General features: G+C 40.0%; 1 non-coding gene across 1 annotated transcript; it reads right to left on the minus strand.

Annotated features, from left to right (window-relative positions):
- Positions 1-2,245: 2,245 nt before the first annotated feature.
- LOC119471737 lies at positions 2,246-2,352 on the minus strand. The gene has a single exon (XR_005200807.1). It is a non-coding gene; the product is annotated as a U6 spliceosomal RNA (small nuclear RNA).
- Between the last annotated feature and the right edge of the window lie 14,453 nt (positions 2,353-16,805).

Genomic DNA, 16,805 nt, shown 5'->3' on the forward strand with positions numbered 1-16,805 from the left:
CTCCTGCCTCAGCCTCCTGAGTAGCTGGGATTACAAGCATGTGCCACCATGCCTGGCTAATTTTTGTATTTTTAGTAGAGATGGGGTTTCTCCATGTTGGTCAGGCTGGTCTCAAACTCCTAACCTCAGGTAATCCACCTGCCTCGGCCTCCCAGAGTGCTGGGATTACAGGTGTGAGCTACTGCACCCAGCCTCTTCTAGGATTCATATAGATTGAATTATTTTTTTCATATGATGAAAGGTAGGGATTCAGTTTAATTCTGCTTATGACTAGTCAGCTATGCCAGCAGCACCATTTATTGAATAGGGAGTCCTTTCCCCATTTTTTTTTTTTTTGTCAACTTTGTCAAAGATCAGATGGCTGTAGGTATGCAGCTTTGTTTCTGGGTTCTCTATTCTGTTCCGTTGGTCTGTGTCTGTTTTTATACCAGTACCATACTTGGTACAGTTTTGGTTACCATAGCCTTATAGTATAGTTTGAAGTTAGTTAATGTGATGCTAGTGGCTTTGTTCTTTTTCCTTAGGATTGCCCTGGCTCTTCAGGCTTTTTTGGAGTTCCATATGAATTTTAGAGTAGTTTTTTTTCTAGTTCTGTGGCAAATGACATTGGTAGTTTGATAGGAGTAACATTGAATCTACAGATTTCTTTGGGTAGCATGGCCATTTTTATAATATTGATTCTTCCAAATAACGAACATGGAATGTTTTTTCATCTGTGATTTCTTTTAGCAATATTTTGTAGTTCTCCTTCAGATCTTTCACCTCCTTAGTTAGATATATTCCTAGCTATTTCATTTTTTTGTGACTATTGTAAATGAAATAGTGTTCTTGATTTGGCTCTCAGATTGAACATTATTGGTGTATAAAAATACTGCTGATTTTTGTACATTGATTTTGTGTCCTGAAACATTGCTGAAGTCATTTACCCATTCTAGGAGCCTTTTGGTGGCGTCTTTAGGGTTTTCTATGTATAGAATCATATCATCTATGAAGAGAGATAGTTTGACTTCTTTTGTCTCTATTTGGATGACTTTTATTTATTTTTCTTGCATGATTGCTCTGGCTAGCACTTCTAGTACTATGAAGAATGAGTGCTGAGAGTGGGCATCCTTGTCTTGTTCCAGCTCTCAAGAGGAATGTTTCCAGTTTTTGCCCATTCAGTATGATGTTGGCTGCAAGTTTATTATAGATAGCTCTCATTATTTGGAGGTATGTTCCTTTGATGTCCAGTTTCTTGAGAGTTTCTTCTTGAAGGGATGTTGAAAAAAAAAAAGGTTTTTTTGCATCTATTGAGATGATCATATGTTTTTTGTACGTATGTATATATTTTGAGACAAAGCCTTACTCTGTTGCCGAGGCTGGCGTGGAGTGGTATGATCATGGCCCACTGCAGCCGTGACCTCCTGGGCTTAAGCAATTCTCCTACCTCAGGCCCCTGAGTAGCTGCAACTATAGGCACATGCCACCATGCCTGGCTAATTTTTTTTTCAGTAGGGAGAGGGTCTCACTATGTTTCCCAGGCTGATATCAAATTTTTGGTCTCAGGTGATCCTCCTGTCTTGGCTGCCTAAAGTGCTGGGATTACAGGTGTGAATCACCATGCCTGGCCAATTGCTTTTAATTCTGCTTGTGTGGTGAATCACAATTATTTATTTGCTTATGCTGAACCAACCTTGTGTCCTATGAATCAAGCCTATAAGCCTATGTGATCACTGTGAATTAGCTTTTTGATGTGCTGCTTTATTCAGTTTGCAAGTATTTTGTTGAAGATTTTTGTATCTATGTTCATTTGGGTTGGCCTGCAGTCTTTTTTGGTTGTGTCTTTGCCAGATTTTGGTATCAGGTGATGCTGGCTCCATAGAATAGGAGTCCCTCCTCCTTAATTTTTTGTAATAGTTTCAGTAGAATTGATACCAGCTCTTCTTTGTATGTCTGGTAGAATTCGGCTGTGAATCTTTCTGGTCTGGGGCTTTTTATTTTGGTAGGTGCTTTATTACTAATTAAATTTCTGAACTTGATGTTAGTCTGTTCAGGGTTTTAGCTTCTTGCTGATTCAATTTTGGGAGATTGTGTGATTCCAGAAATTTATCCATTTCATCTAGGTTTTGTTGTTTGTGGCATAGAAGCATTTATAGTAGTCTCTGAGGATCTTTTGTATTTCTGTGAGATTGGTTGTCACCTTTATCATTTCTGATTTTGCTTATTTGGATCTTTTATTTATTTATTTATTTATTTATTTATTTATTTATTTATGGAACCCTTCATGAATTTGCATGTCATCCTTCTGCAGGAGCCATGCTAATCTTCTCCGTATCATTACAATTTTAGTATATGTGCTGCTAAGGTGAGCACTTATTTGGATCTTTTCTCTTTGTTAATCTAGCTAGCAGTCTATTGATTTTCTTGATCCTTTCAAAGAACAAACTTTTGTTTCTATTGATTCTTTGTATGGATATTTGAGTCTCAATTTAGCTCAATTCTGCTCTGATTTTAGTTATTTCTTTTCTTCTGCTAACTTGGGAGTTTTTGTTTTTCTAGTTCCTTTAGGTGGAATGTTAAATCGTTAATTTAAGATCTTTCTGACTTTTTATGGTAGCTATTTATTGCTATAAACTTTCCTCTTAATATTGCTTTTGATACAACTCAGGGATTTTGGTATGTTGTGTCTTTGTTTTCATTTTTTATTTCAAAGAATTTTTTTTCTTTTTTTTTTTTTTTTGAGACGGAGTTTCGCTCTTGTTACCCAGGCTGGAGTGCAATGGCGCGATCTCGGCTCACCGCAACCTCCGCCTCCTGGGTTCAGGCAATTCTCCTGCCTCAGCCTCCTGAGTAGCTGGGATTACAGGCACGCGCCACCATGCCCAGCTAATTTTTTTGTAGTTTTAGTAGAGACGGGGTTTCACCATGTTGACCAGGATGGTCTCGATCTCTTGACCTCGTGATCCACCCGCCTCGGGCTCCCAAAGTGCTGGGATTACAGGCTTGAGCCACCGCGCCCGGCCTCAAAGAATTTTTCAAATTCTATCTTAATATTGTTGTTCACCCAACATTTAGGAGAAAATTGTTCAATTTTCATGTAATTGTGTGGTTTTGAGAGATCTTCTTAGTATTGATTTCTTTATTTATTTCACTGTGGTCCAAGAGAATAATTGGTAGGATTTTGATTTTTTGAATTTATTGAGCTCTGCTGTATGGCATAGCATGTGGTCGACCTTGCAGTATGTTCTGTGTGCAGATGAGAAGAATGTATATTTTGTAGTTGATGGGTGGAGTATGTTGTAGATGTCTATTAGGTCTAATTGGTCAAGTGTCATGTTTACGTCCAGATTCTTTGCTATCTTTGTGCCTCAGTGATTTAATGGTGACAGGGTGGTATTGAGGTCTTCCACTATTATTGTGTGACTAAGTCTTTTTGTAGATCTATTTATTAGTCTATTCTCTTGCTGTTATTAAGAAATACCTGAAACTGGGTAATTTATAAAGAAATGAGGTTTAGTTGGCTCACAGTTCCATAACCTGTACGGGAATCATGGTTGGGGAGGCCTCAGGAAACTTTCATTCATGGCAGAAGGGGAAGAAGGCATATCTTACATGGCTGGAGCAGGAGGAAGAGAACAAAAGGGGAGGTGTTATACACTTTTAAACAACCAGATTTCATGAGAGCTCATCCACTAGCACAAGAATAGCAAGGCGGAAATCCACTCCCATGATTCAATTACCTCTCACCAGGCCCTTCCTCCAAAATTGGGGATTACAATTTAAAATGAGATTTGGTCAGGGACACAAATCCAAGTCATATCATTTTGCCCACGATCTGTCCCCAAGTTCACATCCTTCTCATATTTCAAAATATAGTCATTCCTTCTCAACTGTCTCCCAAGTCTTAACTCATTTCAGTATTAACTCAAAAGTCCACAGTCCAAAGTCTCATCTGAGACAAGGCAACTCTCTTCTGCCTGTGAAACTGTAAAATAAAAAACAAGTTAGTTACTTCCAGGATACAATGGAGGTACAGGCATTGGGTAAATATTTTTCCAAAATGGAAAAGTCAGCCAAAAAAGAGGGGCTACAGGCCCTATGCAAATCCAAAACCCACCAGGGCAGTCATTAAATCTTAAAGCTCCAAAATAATCTCCTTTGACTTTATGTCTCACATTCAGGGCACACTGATGCAAGGGGTGGGCTCCCAAGGCCTTGTATAGCTCCAGTGCTGTAGCTCTGCAGGGCTCAGCTCCCATGACTTCTCTAAAGGGCTGGTGTTGAGTGCCTCCAGCTTTCCCAGGTGCTATATAAGCTGTCAATGGATCTACCATTCTGGGATCTGAAGAACAGTGGCCCTCTTTTTACGGTTCCACTAGGCAATGTCCCAGTGGGGAATCTGTGTGTGGGCTCCAACCCCACATTTTCCCTCCACATTGTCCTAGTAGAGGTTCTCCATGACAGCTTCACCCCTGCAGCAGATTTCTGCCTGGATATACAGGCATTTCCATAAATCCTGTGAAATCTAGGTCAAGGTTTTCAAACCTCAGCTTTTGCACTCTGATAATCCAGAGGCTTAACACCACATGCAAGCTGCCAAGGCTTATGGCTTGCACCCTTTGGAGTAGGAGTCTGAGACCTATCTGGGACCCTGTCTGGAGCTGGAGGAGCTGGGATTCAGGGAACAGTGTCCTGAGGTTGCACAGGGTATTGAGGTCCTGGGCCTGGCCCATGAAACCGTTCTTCCCTCCTAGATCTTGGGGCCTGTGAAGGGAGGGGCTGCCACAAAGGTCTCTGAAATGCCTTTGAGGCATTTTTCCTATTGTCTTTGCTATTAGCATTTAGTTCCTTTTTACTTACGCAAATTTCTGTTCCTGGTTTGAATTCTTCCCCTGAAAATGGTTTTTCTTTTCTATTACATGGCCAGGCTGCAAAATTTCCAAACTTTTATGCCTCCCTTTTAAACATAAGTTCCAGTTTTACATCATTTTTTTGTTCATGAGTGTGCATAGGCTACTAGAAGCAGCCAGGCTACATCTTGAATGCTTTTCTGCTTAGAAATTTCTTCTACTGGATACCCTAAATCATCACTTTCAAGTTCAAAGTTCCACAGATACCTAGGACAGTGGCACAATACCTCCAACTGCTTTGCTAAAGCATGACAAAAGTGACCTTTACTCTAGTTTCCGGTAAGTTCCTCATCTCCTTCTGAGACCATCTCAGCCTGGGCTTCATTGTCCATATCACTATCAGCATTTTGGTCACAACATTTTAACAGGTCTCTAGGAAGTTCCAAACTTTCCCTCATCTTCCTGTCTGCTTCTGAGCCCTTCAAACTATTCCAACCTCTGCTCATTACCAAGTTCCAAAGTCACTTCCACATTTTCAGATATCTGTTTTTTTTTTTTTGAGATGGAGTCTCTGTCACCCAGGCTGGAGTGTAGTGGCACAATCTCGGCTCACTGCAACCTCCGCTTCCCAGGTTCAAGTGATTCTCCTACCTCAACCTCCTGAGTAGCTGGGATTCCAGGCATGCACCACCATAACCAGCTAATTTTTATATTTTTAGTAGAGACAGGGTTTCACCATGTTGGTCAGTCTGATCTCGAACTCCTGACCTTGTGATCTACCCACCTCAGTCTCCCAAAGTGCTGGGATTACAGGCTTGAGCCACTGTGCCCAGTCTTCAGGTATCTTTATAGCAGTACCCTGCTCCTGGTACCAATTTTATGTATTAGTTCATTTTCACACTGCCATAAAGAAGTACCTGAAACTGGGTAATTTATAAATAAAAGAATTTTAATTAGCTCATAGTTCTGCAGGCTGTACAGGAAGTATGGCTTGGAATCCTTAGGAAACTTACAATCATGGCAGAGGTGGAAGTAGGCATGTCTTACATGGCTGGAGTCTGGGATAGAGAGAGAAGAAGTAGGTGCAACACACTGAAACAACCCAATCTCATGAGAACTCACTCAGTGTCATGAGAATAGAAAAGGGAGAATCCACCCCCATGATCCAGTCACCTCTCACCAGGCTCCTTCGCCAACACTGGGGATTAGAATTCCACATGAGACTTGGGTGGGGACACAAATCCAAACCATATCACCAACCCTTTACTTTAAGCCCATGGGTGTCATTATGTGTGAGATGGGTGTCTTGAAGACAGCAGATGGATGGGTCTCATTTTTTAAAAAAAATCAAATTACCACTCTGTGTCTTTTAAGTGGGGCATTTAGACCATTGGCATTCAAGGTTAATATTGATGTGAGGTGTTGATCCTATCATGACACTGTTAGCTATTTGCTTTGTAGTTTCTATTGTGTCATTGCTTTATAGGGTCTATGGGTTATATACTTGTGTGTTTTTGTCGTAGCAGGTATCATTTTTTCATTTCCATGTTTATAACTCTTTTTTACTTTTAAAAATACATAGTATAGCTGGAATGAACTTAGGTGTGACCTCAGAACTAATTCTTTTCATGTTGCAGTAAACTGCCTTACTAAGATTGTTTTCCTGGAAAGCAGTCTTTACCAAAAGGTTTAAAATGTCTTATGAAAGCCTTTAAAGGAGATTATGTGTTTATCTATTTGGGGAAATTTAGATAGTTTAGCTGTGCGAGTCTTTACTGCATAGCATTCTGTGACATTTACAGTGGTGATGGAAGGATGTGTGTGTGTGTGTGTGTGTGTGTGTGTGTGTGTATGTGTGTGTGTTCTTGATTTTCTTAAATGAGATAAAATCTTGCAAGAAAGATACTTCCTACTGTCTAAAACTAGGGTCCTGAACCAGATGATTTCTAAGATTTCTTCAAGCCCAAATATCCGATGATGGATATGATTGTTTTTGATTCTGGTGAACAGATTGTGAGGTAGATGAGGGGAATTTCAAACATTTCCACCAGCAGATGGCGCTCTAGCATTTCTACAGCCGGCAACTCTTAACTATTACCAAAGTAGAGACTAGGCAAAACTGGACAAATAAAAAGAAAAACAGTATGAAATATTTTGGTAATCATTGTGATGCAAATTTATATGTGTATCAAGTAATAGGATTCTATATGTACAAATTTATTTTTTTTCTGAGACGGAGTTTTGCTCTTGTTGCCCAGGCTAGAGTGCAATGACGTGATCTCAGCTCATTGCAACCTCCGCCTCCCGGGTTCAAGCAATTCTTTTGCCTCAGCCTCCTGAGTAGCTGGGATTACAGGCGCCCACCACCACATCCGGTTAATTTTTTTGTATTTTTTAGTAGAGACCGAGTTTCACCATGTTAGTCAGGCTGGTCTCCAACCTCTGATCTCAGGTCATCCACCCACCTCGGCCTCCCAAAATGCTGGGATTATAGGTGTGAATCACCGCCCCCAGCCTACAAACTACTTTTATCTTGTAATTCCTTTTTGTGCTCCACAGCACTTTCACCATATTTTTATTATAGCACTTACCAGATGGATTTGTTAGCCTGTTCATTTTTCCAGGTAGACAGTGAGGTTTCCAAGGCAAGGATATTCTTATTTCTCTTTGGATCTCAAGGTGGCAGGACGACACAATACCTGGTTCATTGTCAGACCTCAATAAATCTTTCTTATGTTTTTTCCCCAGAAAATTGATTGAGTATTGCCTTGAATGCAGGAGACTGTTTATGAACATTGGCCCATGAAAAGTCTTTTATTTTCTTTTTCTTTTGACAACTGTCTTATAGGCATCAACTCTAATGCGTTTGATGTATGTCCTTTTACGTTTTCATATCCTTGTAAAATATATTGTTTAACATATATGTTTAATTTGCACTAACATTATTGTGCTATAGATATCATTCTGGTTTTGTGTGTTTCTCATCTATCATAGTATTTAAAACCTATGTGTATACATTTAGTTCATTGCTTCTAACAGTTGTCCTCATTTTACCTATCCATTCCTTTATGATGGACATCTAGGTGCCTCCAATTCCTCACTATTAAACTCAATGCTTTACTGACCATCTTCATTCAAATCTTTTAATAGCCTTTTTACAAATTTTACTACTGGAGTTTATGCCCAGTAGTGGGATTACTGGCTCTTAGGGAATATACATATTTAATTTCACTAAGTATTGCCAGATCAGTCTCCAGAGTGGCCCAATTATTTTACATTTCCATCAGTATGCAAGAAGGTTCCCATTTTTCTGTATCACAATTAGTGTTATTCAATATTTCAGATTTCCTAATCAGATGGAATAAAGTGAAAATATTTCTTGAATGAAAGAATGATCAGTTTGAGAATCTGTTAAAGATAGTAGGATGTATGATATTTATTTGCATAGTTTTCCTCCTTAGGAGATGGTCCCTCTCTATCTTTCTAAATTATGTGTAGAATAGATTCCAATAATTTTTTTGAGATATCCCTTAGAATATGACCTATTTCTCCTCATTATCTGAAACCTAGGAATCAAATAGATTAAGTAATATGGTATCCTTTGTCATCTAAATTTGCTCTCTGAAATTGGAAACCAAATAGAATTGTACAGTGAGGGATCCAGAAAATTCTCAGGCCCTACTCCAAATCAATTATTAAAAAGCTCCTCAGATGATTTTAATGTGCAGCCAGGGCTGGGAATCCCTGACCTAGGCTTGTGCATTATTTTCAATTCTACTTGAAAGGAGAAAGGACTATTTTTAAGTATTGGAGCACAGAAAATACTATTTTATTGTGTTGCCCAGACTCCAGAAAATCAAAAGAAGAATTTAAAATTTAAGTGTCTGATTGAAATTAAACATACTTCCCAAGAGTCATCAGCATGTCAATATTTCTAGAAATGAAAAGGACTAGAAGAATTAGAAAGTTTGGTGAGAGTTAAGGCTTATAAGGTTTAATATACCTAGCATTGAATTAAGGAAGGTCTTGGATCTGCTTATGTGGGGACAAAACTACTCCAAAGAATTAGGGGTCTAGATATTAATTCAGGCAGAAGTAAAATACTCAGTTGAGTAAGTATGTACTAGTAAAGTCTATCAGCTGATTTTGATTATTGAGTAGTGGAATGAACTACTCAATGTAAGCCTTCTGTTATATACATTTGCTTAACTCTCCTTATAATGAGCTAAACATATTAGAGTATTTAAAAAGGTCAAAGTCTCATGCCTGTAATCCCAGCACTTGGGAGGCTGAGGTGGGAGGATTGCTTTAGCCCAAGAGTTTGAGACCAACCTGGGCAACATGGTGAGACCCTGCTTCTATAAAAAATAAAAAAAAATTATTCAGGCATAGTTAACACCTGTGGTCTCAGCTACACGGAGGTCCTGAAGCAAGGGGATTGCTTGAGTCCAGGAGGTAGAGGCTGCAGTGAGCCATGATCATGCCACTGCACTCCAGCCTGGGTGACAGAGTGAGACCGTGTCTCAATAATAACACTAATAATAATAAAATAAATAAAAATAAAAAGGTCAAAGTATGCCAGTAGCCTGGAGAACAAAATAAAATACAGCCACAGCTAGTCACTTTTTTGGAGTTGACAAACACAATTGTATTACAGGCAAATGCTTTATTACAGGTCCATTAATCTCAACGTTGAGATTAGTATTTTATTTTATTTTTGAGACGGAGTCTCACTCTTTTGCCTAAGCTGGAGTGCCGTGGTGTAATCTCCGCTCACTGCAACCCCTGCCTCCCAGGTTCAAGTGATTCTCCTGCCTCAGCCTCCTGAGAAGCTGGGATTATAGGTGTCTGCCACCACGCCTGGCTAATTTTTGTATTTTTAGTACACACGGGGTTTTGCTGTGTTGGCCAGGCTGGTCTTGAATTCCTGGCCTCAGGTGATCTGCCCACCTTGGCCTCCCAAAATGCTAGGATTACAAGGAGGTTAATAAATATACTTATGCCTGTTTTATAGATGGGGAAATTGGAAGCCGGGAATGATAAATGACTTGTTCAACAAAGGTCACATTAGCAGATAGTAAATTGGGAACCTGATTTTAATCAGTCTATTAGACTCCGAAGTCCATGCTTTTTTCAGTATAATATGATGCTTTTCAGGACTTACGTTATTATATAAATTGTGAAATTGGCAGGGATGGTAAAAGATAGATTCTTTAATGGGTGTGACTAAGACTAGTAATTTTCATTTGTTTTTCTGTTAATTTTCTATTTCTAGCAGTCCTCCAAATAATTGTCATCCCTACCCCGAAACATGCTAAGGGGCTTCAAACTGAACTTATTAGAGTTGATCACATTTATTATGGTTATGATCTTCTCCAAATAAATTTACTGCTTGATGGGGGTAGTAAGGACAAAGACCAGAGTTTTCTCATATGATGAGGTGGAGCAATCATAGAGTTATAAATTATGAAGCCATTGAACACATGAAAGGCAATCTGGTTTTTTTTCCCAGGGATATTACACATAAAAATTCTCAGGTATTTTCAATAACCAACATACCCATAGTTTAGTCAATAGTGCTGGCAATTTTTTTCTTCTTCAATGTTGCATATGGAGAAAGTGTTGTCATTCCTTACTTCTGGCAGGACAGACACAGTCCTTGATAGTAAAATAACATACTTTGTAACCCCTTTCCTAGTGGAAAATTGAAGACATATAAAGCCTACTCTAATTTCTTCCTTAAAAGATGCTAATCACAGGCAGAAGAGCCTACATGGTTAAAATATGTGGTCTGGAGTTGTTTGACCATATTATATTAGATAGAGTTGACCTTTTGTTTCAAGTTTACCGCTTAGTCATTTATGTATAGCTTAATTCTTACCAGAGTCATCAGTTTTTTTTTTTTTAACATTTCACCACATACTATATTTCTTCTTATGCAGTTTAAGCTGAGAATGCCATGTAAATGGGTCACTTGGAAATGCAGCAATTTAATTTTTCTCCAATCAAAATAAGAAATAAACCAGTATGATCTCACTTCTATTAACTTTTGAAGGTTTACAACAGTTAAGGTATTTTTGCTTCTATGCATGAAGGTTAAAAAAAAAATTTTTTTTTCCATAAAATACAAGAGCAACCAATTTCACCATTGGGTAAAAGTAAAAACTGGGATTCTTTTTAAAATTAGTCCAAAGTGGCATTTAGGAACTTAGTCGTAGGCTGCTGTGCTGACACCATGACAAACCAAAGTGTAGGGTTGGGTCTGGTTTTGTTTGGGTTTCTTTTCAATATCTAATGCTCATGGATTAAGTTCTAGAAATGTTCCAATTGTAAGGCAGGGATCTGTTTGGATTCCACCATGGGTATGCTCCTTGGGTTGGATGTCGGAGGGTGAGGCATGTTTTGGCAGACCCATGTCTACTATCTAGTAGTCAGGGGACTTACTATAGTCATCAGTTAAGTAGCACGTGTGGGAGACAGGAAATAAGAATGAACAATAAACCAATAGCACAATTGCATAATTCTTTTTTTTTTTTTTTTTTTTTTTTATGGGATCTTGCTCTGTTACCCAGGCTAGAGTGCAGTGGCGTGATCATGGTTCACTGCAGCCTTGAACTCCTGGGCTCTAGTGATCTTCCCACCTCAATCTCCTGAGTAGGTGGGACTACAGGTGTGTGCTGCCATGCCCAGATAATTTTTTTAAAGTTTTTGTAGAGACAGAGTCTCTCTATGTTACTGAGGTTGGTCTCAAACTCCTGGGCTCGAGTGATCCTCCTGCCTCAGCCTCCCAAAATGCTGGGATTAGCATGAGCCACTGTGCCTGATTGACAGTATATTTTAGAATTTGTAAAGTACTTTCTCCACATATAACCTTACTGATTATTACTTTACTCTTGGATATTATATCAGTTTTACAGGTAAGGCAGCTGAGGCTTAGAACTGTTAAAAATTTTATCCAAGTTTATAAAACTAGATCTAGTAAAGTCAGGACTTAAACCTAGGGCCTCCAACTCCTACTCTAAGGTTTCTTTTCCCCACTATACATTGACAGGCTCTAGAGGGTTATACAATACTTTAGCCACTTGTGGTGACTAAGAACACAAACCTAGGCTTTCGAGTCAGATGGTCCTGGTTTTAATTTTGTGTTGGTACTTATTTACTGTGTACCATGAGAAAGTTGATTAATATCTGAGTCTCAATTTTTTTCATATGTAAACAAGGTAGAAGAAGAAGCTTATAAAAAACTCTTCTTAGAGTTTTTTGAGAAGATTAATGTGGTAACATATATAGCCCTAGCATCATGCCTGAACCATGAGATCTCAATAAATAGTAGTCATCATAGTTGGGTATACAGGCAGTAAGTGAGGACACAGTGGACTGGTTGGTATATCTTCATGCTTCCCAGTCCTAGCTATGGTGTAAAACATTTTTTTTTCTTTCTATTAGACAGCTAGACATAATTATTGCAGGAGGTGGAAATGGGAATAGTGAAAACTAGGCTTTGAATGTTTAGTAGAAGGAAAGGGTGGGAGGCATATAGAGTTAATGAGTTTGTGACAGGCTGAAAGTGACAAAAAGGCATGGGAAAAGTCATAAGAAATTACTGCAATCAAGATGACCATTAGCTTGTACATCTTGCAACATTATATGCTACAAAGTGGAATTTGGCCGTAAACACAGAATAATATCTCAGTAGTCCCATTCACCAGTCCTGGTACCCACGTTGGTCACTGGTATATATTTCCTCTTGTCTGAGATGAAATGATAATAATATGGGATTTTTCTTTTCTTTTCCTTTTTTGAGATGGAGTTTTACTTTTCTTGCCCAGGCTGGAGTGCAATGGCATGATCTCAGCTCACTGCAACCTCCACCTCCTGAGTTCAAGTGATTTTCCTGCCTCAGCCTGCTGAGTTAGCTGGGATTACAGGCACCTGCCACCATGCCCAGATAAGTTTTGTATTTACAGTAGAAACTAGGTTTCACCAAATTGGCCCAGCTGGTCTCAAACTTCTGACCTCAGGTGATCCACTTGCCTTGACCTCCCAAAGTACTGGGATTACAGGCGTGAGCCACTGTGCCCAGCTGGGATTTTTCATAAAGCTAAATGTATTCATTTTAAACATCTGTTCTTTATTTTGACATGTCATTTTAGCTTTTGTTCAGATGTTAAAATTTTCTTTTCTTTTTCTTTTTTTTTTTTTGGAGATGAAATCTCGTTCTGTTGCCCAGGCTAGAGTGCAGTGGTGCAATCTCAGCTCACTGCAACCTCCACCTCCTGGGTTCAAGCGATTTTCCTGCCTCAGCTTCCAAAGTAGCTAGGATTACAGGCACCCACCACCACACCAGGCTAATTTTTTGTATTTTTAGTAAAGATGGGGTTTCACCATGTTGGCCAGGCTGGTCTTAACTCCTGACCTCAGTTGATTCACCTGCCTCGGCCTCCCAAAGTGCTTGGATTATAGGCGTGAGCCACTGCACCCAGCCTAAAATTTTCTTTTCTTTTGGAAGGTAATAGAGATAAGTAGCTGACAGTTTTTTTAAAGGTCCTTACTAGATGAAGTAAAAAATTGACAAACATATATTCACTTTCCCCATTAAACTAATATTTATTTTTAAATACCAAAGTCTAGAAATCACTGAATCAGTTAATCTTCATATCTTCTTACATTTCTGGGAACCTGGGCTCTTAAATATCAAAGCAATTTCTCTATGAGACTACTCAGTAGGTACTAAGCAGAGTGTTTCCAAGGAGACATCAACGCATCTAGTTCCTGACAGTTCATATTTTATTTTATTTTTAAAAATTTTAGTTTTAATTTTCTGAGACGGAGTCTCACTCTTGTCGCCTAGGCTGGAGTGCAATGGCACCATCTCGGCTTACTGCATCCTTCACCTCTCGGGTTCAAGCACTTCTGTCTCAGCCTCCTGAGTAGCTGGGATTACAAGTGCCTGCCACCTCGCCCAGCTAATTTTTGTATTTTTAATAGAGATGGGGTTTCACTATGTTGGCCAGGCAGGTCTCGAATTCCTGACCTCAGGTGATCCGCCCGCCTTGGCCTCCTGAAGTACTGGGATTACAGGTGTGAGCCACTGAGCCTGGTTTGATAATTCTTATTTTATACAGAGGCCCAATACTTTTCTCGGAGGAAATTATAATCTAAAACAATACAGAGATGCAGATTGCTGTTACCTAGCATACAGAAGATCGTATAGAAACATCAATCTAATATACTGATTAACAATGAACTACTTACAGCATATAATTTAGGGCTAGATGAGAGGCAAGACAAAAAACATGATATGGTATGTGTGTGGTAGCTATTTGCAAAGAGTATCTCTGGAGAGCTAAACCCAAACTAAACCAAAAGACCAAACAATAAAATCATCTTTGAGACCAACAAGGGCTAACCCCGTAAATATCACTGATTTCTTTCCCCTGATGTCCTCTTTAGAATTACTTAGAATTTCAGTGGCTGGAGTAGAGAAATAGTTTTCATCAGGAATTAAGCACTTTGTTTTTTTGATTTTGATTTTAATACCACATACAGATTCTGATAAAAACATTAAATACTACTTAAGTTAACGAGGCCAGCAAACCATTACACAGTAGTTGGGTTGGTAAGCAAAAATGGTAAAAATTCATAATTAAGCAGATTCTCATTATACTCAAGCTCATTCTTGGTCACAAGAATAGGTATTTTTGAAAGGTATATTAATTATAGACATCTAGTGGGTATATTTATTCAAATTGTCATCCACCAGTCCCAATTAACATGGCTTCTAAAAGTGCATTCACTTGTAAGCCAAGGGTTATTTAGGCCCTTGGAAAATCTGGCTCATTGTCAAAAATATATAACTAAAAGAATTCTTAATATAGCAGATGAACTAATGGCTTTACAAGATAAGTGTTTTCTTAAGGAGATGGCCAGGGAAATGTTAATAATTGGGAAAACGAATTATTGAACAGAGACCCAAAACATAATTTACTGTGACAAATAAAACTATTTATTTTTCACATTCTTCTGGAGAGGGGCATATTATTTCAGTGTCGAGCATGATTGGATTTACCATTAATTTATTTCACAGAATTTATTGAATGCCTACTAAGTGCTCCGGTCTGGGAACACAAAGACAAAAGTGTTTGCTCACCATGCTGTTGCCATCTCTAAGAGGTGCTCAGTACATACTTAAAAATTACAAAAATTTTGATTGAAACTTATACCACACCACACTACCTACACCTACACACACACACATACATGCACACACACACATGCACAGTTTAAAGGATCTAAATGTGTTAGAAATGTTCAGGAACTGAAGGAAATAGGCCTTAGGTCTGGAGCCAACATCCAGTACTTCAGTATGTAACAGCTTGATTTAAAAAAATTATCTTTAAATAATATGACTTGCATTTGCTTTCTCCCATATCCTCATTTTATGCAGCCCTATTTCTAGAAGTTCTTCATGGCACTTCACAGATGAATGCAACACAATCTCGATTTCCTGGGTGCTTAGGTTAGTAGATGTCCTTCAGGGAATTTCAGCTGAAGGTCATCTACTCCAGCTCTTTTCAGATTTGTTAATCCTGGTCTGGAGGGAGGGAAGAGGAGACATGTTGCTGTTACCCTTGTGCATCCACCCCTATGGAAAACCCTTGTTCTGCATTTTAGGATTTTGCTTGTTTGATACCAAGGAGGCCCTTGGACGCTTCTGCGATTCTGCCTGCCCACACTGCATTAAGTAGTTCTCTTTATCTGCCAAGTAGAAGGCCCATTTTGTTTCAGAAAGAAGCTGAAAGTTGGGCCCAGCAATGTGACCGCAGCAAACTGCGCCTAACCCCTCTCCCTCGCTTCAGGATAGGACCTAGAGTTCAATTTGCAAGCTGTTGTGGGGTGGAAGCTCGATGTGCAGCGGCAGGTTGTGCATCTCGCGGCTTCCAGCTGTTACCCCCCTTCAGGGGGACTCTGGTTTTTGACTGGGGGCCAATGGAAACCCGAAAGTGTCACTATGGTCCCATCTGACACCGTAAAGGCACACTTCCCTGCAGCAGGGCTAGGTATAGGATTGACCTCCAAGTGGGGCTGGCTTGAGGGGGGGAACTCTACCTGTGTGTACAGCAGAATAGAGTGGCCAAGCAGTGGCACAGATGAACGCAGAGCCGCCTTGACTATCCAAGCACCATCCAGGTAGCTTCGATTTGGCCAAAGCCAGCGTATATTGACGCCCCAAGACCTTTATTCCTCGGTTGCTGGACCAGGGTGCGTGTCCCTTTTGGCCCTCGGATCGGAGAAACTGCTGGACCAGGTTTCCTTTTGGCCATTTTTGCCCTATCGAGGTCAGAGGATGCTTCTGTATGGCTACCCGGAGCGTCACAGAGATCAGGGATCCTGTTCAAGGAATCTCCTTCACGGCTCTACGCTTTGACAGGATCACCGCCTCAAGACCCCTCTGCAACTTAATCGCCCTTGCTTTGCTGCTTCGACCAGCCAGCCCTGAGCAGACGAAGTGCCTGACGCTGTCAGGACAAACAAGCGCGCTGTCGGTTGGAACACTACCCCAGTGTGCCCGGGGTTGGTGCTGGGGCTTTCGGGTCGGAGTCGGAGCTTGAACCGCCCTCCAGAGCCTCGCAGGGAGGGAAGTTAAAACAAGACGCCTCGGTCTGTACCGAGATGGCACAATAGCACAGTTTGGATTCCTCCCTCTGCTTCCTGACCCTAGAGGGTTAAATTAGGAGGGTACAACGCCACCCTTTTCTCCTCCTTCCTGCCTGCCCCCTCCCCTTACCTTTAAAAAGTTAAAAAATGTCTGCAGTAGAAATCTCTTAAAGGGGCGGTGCCGGTGTACGAGTTCTCTTGGCAGGAGTCACTGGGAAGGCTGGCTAGGGGCGTGAGTTCGCTCCACCAGCACCAAAACACTGAAGAAAAAAAAAGCGAGCGAAGGAAGGAAAAAAAGGGGGGAAAAGGCGGACAGAC

The sequence above is a fragment of the Cebus imitator genome, unplaced genomic scaffold, assembly GCF_001604975.1.
Source record: "Cebus imitator isolate Cc_AM_T3 unplaced genomic scaffold, Cebus_imitator-1.0 Scaffold71, whole genome shotgun sequence".
Taxonomy (NCBI): domain Eukaryota; kingdom Metazoa; phylum Chordata; class Mammalia; order Primates; family Cebidae; genus Cebus; species Cebus imitator.